Below are 11,484 nucleotides of genomic sequence, written 5' to 3'. Positions count from 1 at the left end.
TTTAATATTTATTTATTTATTATGGATACAATATTCTGTTTGCATATATGCTTACAGGCTAGAAGAGGACACCAGACCTCATTACAGACGGTTGTGAGCCACCATGTGGTTGCTGGGAATCGAACTCGGGTCCTTTGGAAGAGCACGCAATGCTCTTAACCGCTGAGCCATCTCTCCAGCCCCCTAGTTATAAGAATTTTAAATTAGGAATTATTTTCAGCAAGGAAGAATGGAACATTGAATTTTTTGAATTCTTTTGTTTTGATATATCTTTAAGTCATTTGAAACAAAGTTTAGACTTTCCAGGTAGGATAGTGGCAGACCTGCTGCCCTGTTGTGAGCAAAGAACTGGATCAAAGAAGGTGCTCACACTTTTAATCCCAGCACTCGGGAGGCAGAGGCAGGTGAATCCCTGTGTGTTCGAGGCCAGCCTGGTTTACAAGAGCTAGTTCCAGGACAGCTAGGACTGTTACAAGGGAAACCCTGTCTCAAAAAACAAAAACAAAAAGTAGGGGCTGGAGAGATGGCTCAGCAGTTAGGAGCACTGGCTGCTCTTCAGAGATCCCAGGTTCGATTCCCAGTCCCCACATGTTGGCATACAGCTATCTGTAATTCTGGTTTTCTTGGGCACCAGCCACATGTGATGCACAGAGACACATGCAGGCAGAATACCTACATATGCAAAAGAGGTAAAAGAAAGTGAGCCCACAAGGACTGTTTCAACAGTGGGTTTTCAATATGGAGATTGACTGGGTAACCTTGGAGTGGCGGTGTGTTGCAGCTCTTAGGAGAAAGGTATCTTGGCAGTGTGGAGCCAAGGACTATAATAAAGTCACACTGCACAACTGAAGGAACGTCCCCCTCCGCCTCCCCAGAGCAGAGGTTCCCTCCCGGACCCCCGGAGCAGGCACAAACCACAAACACCTGTTTTCACAGAGAGATGCTTTATTAAGCAGGAGGAAAAAAAAGTGGCTGCTTTCTGATTCAGAAAACAACAAATGACCTTACAGGTCTAAATTTTAAGAAAGAAAGGGGGGAGGTCTGTGTTAGAATGGGTTAGGACACTGTGGTATATTTTGATTGGGTATGTTAATTAGGGGAACCAAAGATTAGGGGAGCCAAAGGGGGCTTTCGATAGCTGGAGCTCACAGGAGGAGGAAGTGGCCATATAAGGGAATAGACCTGATGGCAGGCTTTATAAATCTAATGGTTTTTAACAATGCGGGAAAAATGGGAGAGAAGTGCAAGAAAGACCTGCTAGAGCCACAGGCTCAAGTGGGCCGGTGTCCCTTCAATAACAAACTACACAAAAGAACTATCGGGAGAGACACAAAAGGGTGACTGCCTCTGCTGAGGCGAGGCGCAGCAGGAAACCGAGCAGGAGACAAATTTACATAGGGGTGGGGTTCGGTTTTCTGGGGCTTGGGTAAGGATTGCTGTGATTTCAAGTCCTGAGCTTGTGGTGAGCCCAGGGATTGGTGAGTTTGAGGGGTTGATGGATTTTTTTTCGTTCAGGAATTGGTGGGGTTTCAAACCCTGGAAGTGAGCTCAGACTTTTCACCATACAGGAGAACAGTGAAGCAATCCAAGCAGAGGAGCCCAGGGTGTGGGAGAGAATGCACCCTGCAGATCTCTGAGAAGGAAGCGCGTCCCAACAGTTGCTTGTATCTTCGAAATAGTTCCATCAGTTTACTCCTAGAAGAGCTGGAGCGCTTGGGAGGCTGCAGTCAGGCTGGCGCTACGGTGACAATGAGAGCAAACAAACCGCTAGGAGCTGGAGCCCGCCCTGCTCTTCCACAGCAGTAACTCCGACGCCAGTTCTCGGGGATCTACCGCCCTCTGCTGGTCTCCACAGACACTGCATACATAGTGCGCATCCAGGCAAACACCCATGGTACATAAACATTAATAAAATATAAATAACACCCTTTTCTTTGGGTGGGAGACAAAACAGGGTCTCGTCTAGACTGGCTCGAACTTGTTATGTAGCTGAAGACGATTTTTTTTTTTTTTTTTTTTTTTTTTTTGGTTTTTCGAGACAGGGTTTCTCTGTGGTTTTGGAGCCTGTCCTGGAACTAGCTCTTGTAGACCAGGCTGGTCTCGAACTCACAGAGATCCGCCTGTCTCTGCCTCCCAAGTGCTGGGATTAAAGGCGTGCGCCACCACCGCCCGGCTGAAGACGATCTTAAACTAATTTTCCTCAATATCTCAAATTCTGGGGTTACAGCTGTGTGCCACCACAATTCTGGTTTTTGTTGTTTTGTTTTGTTTTTTACTCTTGGCTTTTGAGGGGGACCACCACTCAGCTCCCAGATAAATCACACATGAAGTCTTATTCTTTCTTATAAATAGCTTATAGCTTGGCTTGTGGCTAGGCAGCTTTTCTTAAATTATTCTGTCTACCTCTTGCCTCTGGGCTTTTTCCTTTTCTTACTTTTGTATATCTTACTTTCCCTCTTACTCACTCCGTGACTTGCTGTGTGGCTGGTTGGCTGTGTGGCTGGGTGGCTGGGTGACTGGGTGGCTGGGTGGCTGGGTGGCTGGGTGGCTGGGTGACTGGGTGGCTGTGTGGCTGGGTGGCTGTGTGGCTGGGTGGCTGGGTGACTGGGTGGCTGGGTGGCTGGGTGGCTGGGTGGCTGTGTGGCTGGGTGGCTGGGTGACTGGGTGGCTGGGTGGCTGGGTGGCTGGGTGGCTGGGTGACTGGGTGGCTGGGTGGCTGGGTGGCTGGGTGGCTGGGTGACTGGGTGGCTGGGTGGCTGGGTGGCTGGGTGGCTGGGTGGCTGGGTGACTGGGTGGCTGTGTGGCTGGGTGGCTGGGTGACTGGGTGGCTGTGTGGCTGGGTGGCTGTGTGGCTGGGTGGCTGGGTGACTGGGTGGCTGGGTGGCTGGGTGGCTGGGTGGCTGGGTGACTGGGTGGCTGGGTGGCTGGGTGGCTGGGTGGCTGGGTGACTGGGTGGCTGGGTGGCTGGGTGGCTGGGTGACTGGGTGGCTGGGTGGCTGGGTGGCTGACCCCTAATGTCCTCCTCTCCTTATTCTCTTATTCCTCCTCCTCCCAGATTTCACCTTTTTATTCTCTTTGCCTGCCAGCCCCGCCTATCCTTTCTCCTGCCTCACTCTTTATTAGACCATTAGGTGTTTTATAGAGGCTAAGAATCACAGCTTCACAGAGTTAAACACATGCAACCTAAAAGAATGCAACACGTCTTTACATCATTAAAACATGTTCCACAGCATAAAGATATGTAAGACATTTTAAAATAATATAATATTCTACAACAGGACCCAACCTCCTCCCTATTTTTTAGTATTTTGAATTTTAATTCCTGTAATTATTTACTATCAACAGGCAGTTTTCCTTATTTTTATTTATTTTGCTTTTTCAAGACAGGATTTCTCTGTGTAGCTCAGGCTGTCCTGATGCGTGCTCTCTCTATAGACCAGGCTGACCTCAAACTCAGAGATTTATCTGTTTTCTGCCTCACTGGTGCTGAGATTAAAGACATGTGCTACCACCTCCAATTCATAACCCTTTTTAATAGGAAGTTAAAGGAGCGTGGGAATTGTTTTAAATCATAGCAGTTTAGAATGGCACCTTGAAGAAAAGGAGAAAGGGAAGCAACTCACAGGCATTTTCCTTTAACAGATAAGATGAAGATGAACAGAAACCTCATTTATTATTTCTACTTTTTATTTTATTTTTTTGAGACAGAGTTTCTCTGTAGCTTTGGAGCCTGTCCTGGAACTCACTTTGTGGGCCACGTTGGCCTCGAACTCACAGAGATCCGCCTGCCTCTGTCTCCTGAGTGCTGGGATTAAAGGCATGTGCTACCACCACTCGGCTTTTATTTCTACTTATAAGCAGAGTGCCCCACATCCCAGGCTGCTCTTGAACTCTCTAGGTAGTTTAGGATGCTCTTCCTGCATCCCAGGCTGCCCTTGAACTCTCTAGGTAATTTAGGATGCTCTTCTTATTCTCCTGAATCCCGGACTGCCCTTGAACTTTCTGGGTAGTTTAGGATGCTCTTCCTGCATCCCGGGCTGCCCTTGAACTTCTAGGTAGTTTAGGATGCTCTTCTAATTCTCCTGCTTCCACTGCAAAAGTACTGGGATTCCAGGTGTGTGCCACCACACCTGGTTTAGTCTATGGCTTGAATGCAGGGCTTCATGCACATGCAAGTACCCTACAGTGAGCAACATTCTCAACCCAGATGCCTAGAAATATCTAAACTCAATGTGGCACACATCTTTAATTCCAGCACTCAGGAGGCAGAGGCAGGCGGATCTCTTGGTCTACATAGTGTCAGGTGCCCCAAGAAATTCCTTTTCCCAAAGTCTGGCATTTAAACAAAAGGAGTTGTTTCCCTGGCAAAAGAGACTTGTGGCTCTCCTATGAACGTATTGATGGAGGAGGGTCATCTGTCTGTCTGTTGCTTTCATTGGTTAATTAATAAAGAAACTGCTTGGCCAGAACATAGGTCAGAACATAGGTAGGTGGGGAAGACAGAACAGAATTCTGGGAGAAAGAAAGCTGAGTGAAGCAGTCACTATAGCTCTCCTCTCCAAGATGGACATAGGTTAAGATCCTTCCTGGTAACCCACCACCTCGTGGTGCTACATAGATTATTAGAAATGGGTTAAGCAAGTTATGAGAATTAGCCAATAAGAGGCTAGAATTAATGGGCCAAGCAGTGTTTAAAAAAATACAATTTGTATGTTATTATTTCCGGGGCTAACCTAGCCATGTAGGATCTGGGCGGGAACTTAGCCTGCTGCTCCTTACAACAATGTATGACTATGGGGCCTATTAGTTTGTCAAGGTTGATGTCAGCCTCTATCCTCCCTCAGTCCCTACTCACAAGCCCCACCTGAGCTCACAGGTTCCATTCCTCCCAGGTACCTGCTCCCATAGAACCCAGGAGATTCCCACCCCACCTGTTTCTCGTCTCTGCTTTCCTGAGAGACAGCCTCGATAACGTGGAATAAACTTTTCCCTCTTTTGCCCATGGGGCAGCTATTTTGGTTTCTTTACTGCATCCATTTCATTCAGCTTGGCTTTGGAGACAGGGTCTCTCTGTGCGGCCCTGGCAGTCCCAGAACTTGCTATATGAATGAAAATGAGGAATTGACTGATCACTCCATGGTATGATTAAGAAGAAGGGTTTTTATTGCAGATATGGTAGAGAAAACAGCTAGAGGTATCTGGAAGGATCCAGACTGAAAAAGGTCAGCAGAGTTGATCAGACCATGAGACAGGAGAGAAAGTGGCAAGTGAGAGAGAAGAGAGGGGCCAAGAGTACCAAGAAAGTGAATGGGAACCAAGAGAACTAGTAGCCAAAATAGATGCGTTATACAGGAATCAGAGGCTGGAGGGAAGGAAGCAAAGCTGGGCTGGAGAAGTTTAGGGCAAGGGGTGGGTGATGAACCAGCCTGCCTCCATCTTTGGCTTGAAAGGCATCTTATAGTAAAGACAAACTAGGATTGTTCCTACTTATGACTAAACTTGTTCTCAAAGATTAGACTATACCTCACCTGTAACCATAACTACAAATTGTTCTGTATGTCCTGTTCCAGGAATAGCAATCATGTCTTTCTTTCAAAAAGTTGTTATGTCTAGGCGGTGGTGGCGCATGCCTTTAATCCCTGCACTGGGGAGGCAGAGGTAGGTGGATCTTTGTGAGTTTGAGGCCAGCATGGCCCACAAAGTGAGTTTCAGGACAGCCAGAACTACACAGAGAAACCCTGTCTCAAAAAAACAGAAGAAAAAACCGTGTTATGATTGTTAATAGATTTTCTGCCCCCTGATAAGTTCCTCTGCCAACACAGTGAGCCAGAAAGAGCTCAACTGAGGAAGACTTAACAGCAGGTGTTCCACTGAGCTTGTTATGCACACGAGAAAGGAGAGAGACACTGAGACACTATGGTTGCTGAGACTTTCATAAATCACCACGTAAGAGGTCACTGATAGATCAGGGCTGCAGGACAAGGCCTCGGGTGCTTTGTTTCTCCTGACAACCCCGGGCAGGAGCAGAAGCGGTGTTTATAAGCACAAAAATCACAAACATTTGTTCCAAGTTACAGTCACAATTTCCACCAATCAGGATTTAGAGAATAGAGGTTTCCTCAAATGGCCCATTATTGTCAACTGGCATACAATGCAAGCTTTTCAGCCCAACCTATCAGACTCATTTGTTCCTTCTGCTGTTAGGAACAGCTATGATGTTTCTAGAGAACTAAAGATACACAACTACTATTTGTATGGTTTAAGGAGGAGGTGGGTCAGCTACTGGAAGGTTCCCAGCTCCCCTAGGGCTTGGGAACTTGAGCTTTTATTTCACCCTGCAGGTAATGGACTCTAAAGCCAAAATGACAGTACTTAGGCTGATGTGGGAGGGTCTTCTGTCTATGTGTTACTTTCATTGGTTAATAAAGAAACTGCCTTGGCCCTTTGATAGGACAGCAGCTTAGATAGGCGGAGTAGACAGAACAGAATGCTGGGAGAAAGAAGCAGATTCAGGCAGTCTCCATGATTCTCCGACCTGAGATGGACATAGGCTAGAATCCTTCCCGGTAAGCCACCACTACCTCGTGGTGCTACACAGATTATTAGAAATGGGTTAAGCAAGATGTGAGAGTTAGCCAGTAAGAGGCTAGAGCTAACGGGCCAGGCAGTGTTTAAAAGAACACAATTTGTGTGTTGTTATTTCGGGTGTAAAGCTAGCCGGGCGGGATGAAAAGCGGCCTGTTCTCCTCCTTCTACATTAGGCTTTTGCCTGCTCCTTTCACAGATTTGTTTGATCAAAGCAACTCCCAGGTGAGTTCTCCAGTCTCAGAGATTGAGGCTGGAGATGCCACACTCCTGAACTAAAAAGCAAGGAGATTTTATAGGTTGTAGGTGAGGAGTGATGACAGGTTTGTCACAAGCTGGGTTTGTGTCCAAGTATGGTCAAAAGCTGAGCGCTTAGGTAGGGACTTGGATGACTGGCAATTTCAGGGGGAATAAACTGCCATAGCCACCACCAATGGGGAGCTGGGCTTTTTGGTGCCTTTCCTTTGTTGGGAGACTGAGTGGGCAGGGTTCGGAGAGAGAGAAAGGAACGGGCTTTCCAGATCGCGAAGCCAATCTGGAGGCTCTGACCAAACAATATTGTTTTTTAATTTTTGTTTCAAAAGTTATTATAACCACCTGCTGTTTATGACTACCTTGCTATGACCACCTTATTATGTTCTGCTTATATAACCCTGCAGATTTGCCTACCAAATCCCCCGTTTGGAAACCCTACCCCTGAGCTATAAAAGCCCTTATCTTCTCCATGTCCAATGCTGATCTCTTGAATCCCAATTTTAGGGAAAGTCCATGTACATGTATTTAAAAAGACTTGCTTTAATTAGTTGCTTGCTGAAATTAATTTGGCTATGATGATTTGGGTTGGCGGTCTTTGGGAATTAACACTGGGTAAGAAGGGCTGGGACCAGTCATGGTACTGAGGGAGACTTGTCCCTGGTTCCTGTGGGACCTGACACAAACAAGCAACAAACATCTGTAAGCTCCCATCCTGACAAGATGGGGTAAGATGTGTGGGGAGGTGAGACGCATCCACACTCTTCCACGAGAGAAAACTTCAATAAGGATCAGTTAAGAACAGTGCATATCTTTAATCCCAGCACTTGGGAGACAGGGACAGGTGGATCTCTATGAATTCAAGGACAGACTGACCTACAGATGGAGTTTGAGGACACCCAAGGCTACACAGAGAAACCCTATCTCCAAAAACTAAAAACCAAACCCATACCCCAAATAGAGTACTTGTTCCTGCAAAACAACCTAGGTTCAGTTCACAGTGCCCAGATGGAGGTTCACAGCCACAGGAAATCCTCTGTGAAGCCAGGCACACTTGAGAAACAAACACACAACAAGGCAAAATAATCATACATAAAATAAAAGTTTTTTTTAAAAAGTTAAATGACAACAAAGCACACACACAAAGGATCAATTGGAGAAAAGAGAACCTGGAAGGATCCACAGAAGGCCTGAGTGTTCGGGTTGACCATGCTGAGGGCTGCTGAGTCTGAAGAGTGAGGGGTGTGCCCCACTTCATACATAGGCTGTTACCTAAGCCTATCATTGACAATTTAACTTAGCCCTTACAAGTCCCTCAAGCCTGTGCAATTCCTCCTCATGAGGGTAACAAGAATTCCTCTTTGAGCCGGGCGGTGGTGGCGCACGCCAGCCTGGTCTACAAGAGCTAGTTCCAGGACAGGCTCCAAAGCCACAGAGAAACCCTGTCTCGAAAAACCAAAAAAAAAAAAAAAAAGAATTCCTCTTTGAAATTGCCTCCTTATAAAATTAAGCCCTTAGACATAATCATTACATTCCCATGCTGCTAGCAGGACACACCCTAGAAATAACAGAGTCGGGGCTCTTGGCTAAAATCAGATTTATCTCTTGAAAGGAGGGCACATGAACAATTTGAAATGAGGCATAATGAAGGAACTCTCCAGAGTAAACCTGAATTACCAAAAAAAAAAAAAAAAAAAAGACTAGATGAGGAGGAGTAACAATTAGCAAGAGGCCCTGGCATCAGATCAACCAGACGGCTTAGAAGCAGCTTGCTTCCCACCATCAGTGAGTGCTTAGCAGACTTTGTCTTCACACATCTAAAAATTACAGGACCTAGAGCCAGGTGTGCTGGTGCATACAGCCAGGTGTGCAGGTGAATAGAGCCAGGTGTGCTGTTGCATGCCTATAGTCCAGCTACTCAGGAGACTGAGGATGGTTCCATGGGTTCAAGGTCAGCCTAGCTAAGAGGGAAATCCCAGCTCAAAAAGACAAAGGAAAAACATTCATTTAATTGATTTTTTAAAAATAACTTAATTTTTAAACCTGTTTGGAGGTGGGGAATGAGGAGATGTTAATACAAAGTTATATTGAAATATCAAATAGCTGGATGGTGGCGGCACACACCTTTAATCCCAGCACTTGGGAGGCAGAGGCAGGCGGATCTCTGTGAGTTTGAGGCAAACTCTGGTCTGCAAAGTGAGATCCAAGACAGCCAGTGCTACACAGAGAAACCCTGTCTTGAAAAAAACGAAAGAAAGAAAGAAAAGAAATATAAATAAGAGTTAATCAAATATTATAAAACTTGTGTTTAGGACAAGGAATTTAAATATTTTTTTTCTTTACCACTTTGTAAAACTTTTATACACAAATCTCTACGCACACACACATACACACAGACACAGACACATATACATGCTTAGAAAACATTTGTTTACACAAAGGCCCGGCTGAATTCCAGGAATTCTACAACCTGGAGTGGTGCCCCTTTTCTCCTTGGAATGGTGGCCCCTTTTTCCTTCCTTCAATTCCTGTTTGCCAATTCTTTTGGGTTGTTTTTTTTGGGGGGTGGGGTGGGGTTTTCTGTTGTTGTTGTTGTTGTTGTTTCGAGACAGGGTTTCTTTGTAGCTTTGGTGCCTATCCTGGAACTAGCTCCTGTAGACCAGGCTGGTCTCAAACTCACAGAGATCCACCTGCCTCTGCCTCCTGAGTGCTGGGATTAAAAGCGTGTGCCACCACCACCTGGCTGTAGGTGTGGTCTTGTTGGAGGAGTGTGTCCTTGTGGAGGCAGGCCTTGAGGTTTCTTTTTCTCAAACTTTCCTTAGTGTGAATGTCAGCTGACTTTCTGTTGCCCGCAAGATGTAAGAAAAGACACTCAACTATCTCTCCAGCATCAGGCCTGCCTGCATGTTGCCATGCTCCCCACCATGATGGACTAAACCTCTGAACTGTAAGCAGCCCCTCAATTAAATGTTTTCTTTAAAAGAGTTGCCATGGGCATAGTCTCCTCACAGCAATAGTAAGCCCTAAGACAATCTATCTTGTCCAGGTACTTCAGTTGGAGTGGTGTCTCTTTCTTTGCAACCCCAAACTCATTTCTAACACTTGGAACTTACCATCCTCCTCAGAGCTACAGGAATGTATTAGCAACACTCAGCAATGCTAGTGTATAATAGTTTTAAATTTTATATTATTGGAAAGGGAGGCATTTGTGCTATGGCATACATGTAGAGGTCAGAGGATGGCTTTCCACTTTGTGATGTGACTGGCCTATAGTTGGGCAGGAAGATTTTGGGTGGGAAAGTCAGACTAGGAGGATGCTGGGAAGTAGGAGGAGGAGGAGAAGGAGAAGAAGAAGAGGAGGAGGCAGAGGAGAAGAAGGGCAGAGTCTGAGGACTCTCGAGCCAGATGCAGAGGAAGCAGGATGTGTAGAAAATGAGGTAACGAGCCATGTGATAGAACTTAGATAAGAAATATGGGTTAATTTAAGTTGTAAGAGCTAGTTAGTAATAAGCCTAAGCTATTGGCTGAGCATTTGTAATTAAGTCTCTGTGTGGTTATTTGGAAGCTGGCCAGAGGTCCTGACAAAAAAAACTAGATATGTAGATATGCATAGTTTTTTTGTTTGTTTGTTTGCTTTTTCAAGACAGGATTTCTCTGTAGCTTTGGAGCCTGTCCTGGAACTAGCTCTTGTAGCCCAGGCTGGTCTCAAACTCACAGAGATCCGCCTGCCTCTGCCTCCCGAGTGCTGGGATTAAAGGCGTGCGCCACCACCACCTGGCTCTCAGCCAGATCCTTTACCTGCTTGCTTCAACGGCAGGACTTTCCTTTCTGTTTGTTGTTTTGAGACAGTCTCACCACGTAATTCTGGTTGGCCTGGAATTCCCTGTGTTGACCAGACTTGCCTCAAATTCAGAGATTCACCTTCTGTTTGCAAATGCTAGGATTAAAGGTGTGTATCACCATGCCCTGCTCCATGCATTTTTATAAAACATTTATTTAAAATTTGGTGGCCTGACTGTAGAAATGACTCAGGGGTTAGAAGCACTGACTACTCATCTAGACACCCCTGGTTTGATTCCTAGCACCCACGGGTCGGCTCGCATCTGTCTGTCTTCTGGTCTCTGAGGCACCAGCATGCACGTGATACATAGACATTTATGAAGGCAAAACACTCACTACATAAAATAAAAATAAATTATTTTTAAATTATTTTTTAGTTTTTGAGATTAAAATTACATGGAATTACACCATTTGCCCCTCCCCTTTCCTATTTCTAAGTCAATAGTTCTCAACCTGTGGGTAGAGACCCCTTTGGGGTCAAATGTCCCTTTTCACAAGGGTTGATTATTAATCCTGAAATTCATCAGAAAAACCAGTTCTACCATTTTGACTGAATTTAAGCAAGCTTTTATTAAAATTATTAAATACTGACCAAGGTGGACTATGGCCATGACCATCACTGGAGACTTTCCAGGTAAAAGTGGCTCCTGTTGGTGCACTTATATGGACAAAACCCATAGGCCACCATACTTTCCCATGAGACTTTGTTGTTAGTTTTCAAGAACTCCAATCCCAGAATTCCAGGAACTTACCTGGTCCTTGGGCAGGTGGGGCTTTCCTTTGTGTCTAACATTGACTAAGACCATC

Source organism: Chionomys nivalis, chromosome 3 (assembly GCF_950005125.1).
Source record: "Chionomys nivalis chromosome 3, mChiNiv1.1, whole genome shotgun sequence".
In the NCBI taxonomy this organism is placed as follows: domain Eukaryota; kingdom Metazoa; phylum Chordata; class Mammalia; order Rodentia; family Cricetidae; genus Chionomys; species Chionomys nivalis.
The sequence above is the reverse complement of the archived record's forward strand: the minus strand, read 5'-3'. Positions refer to the sequence as shown.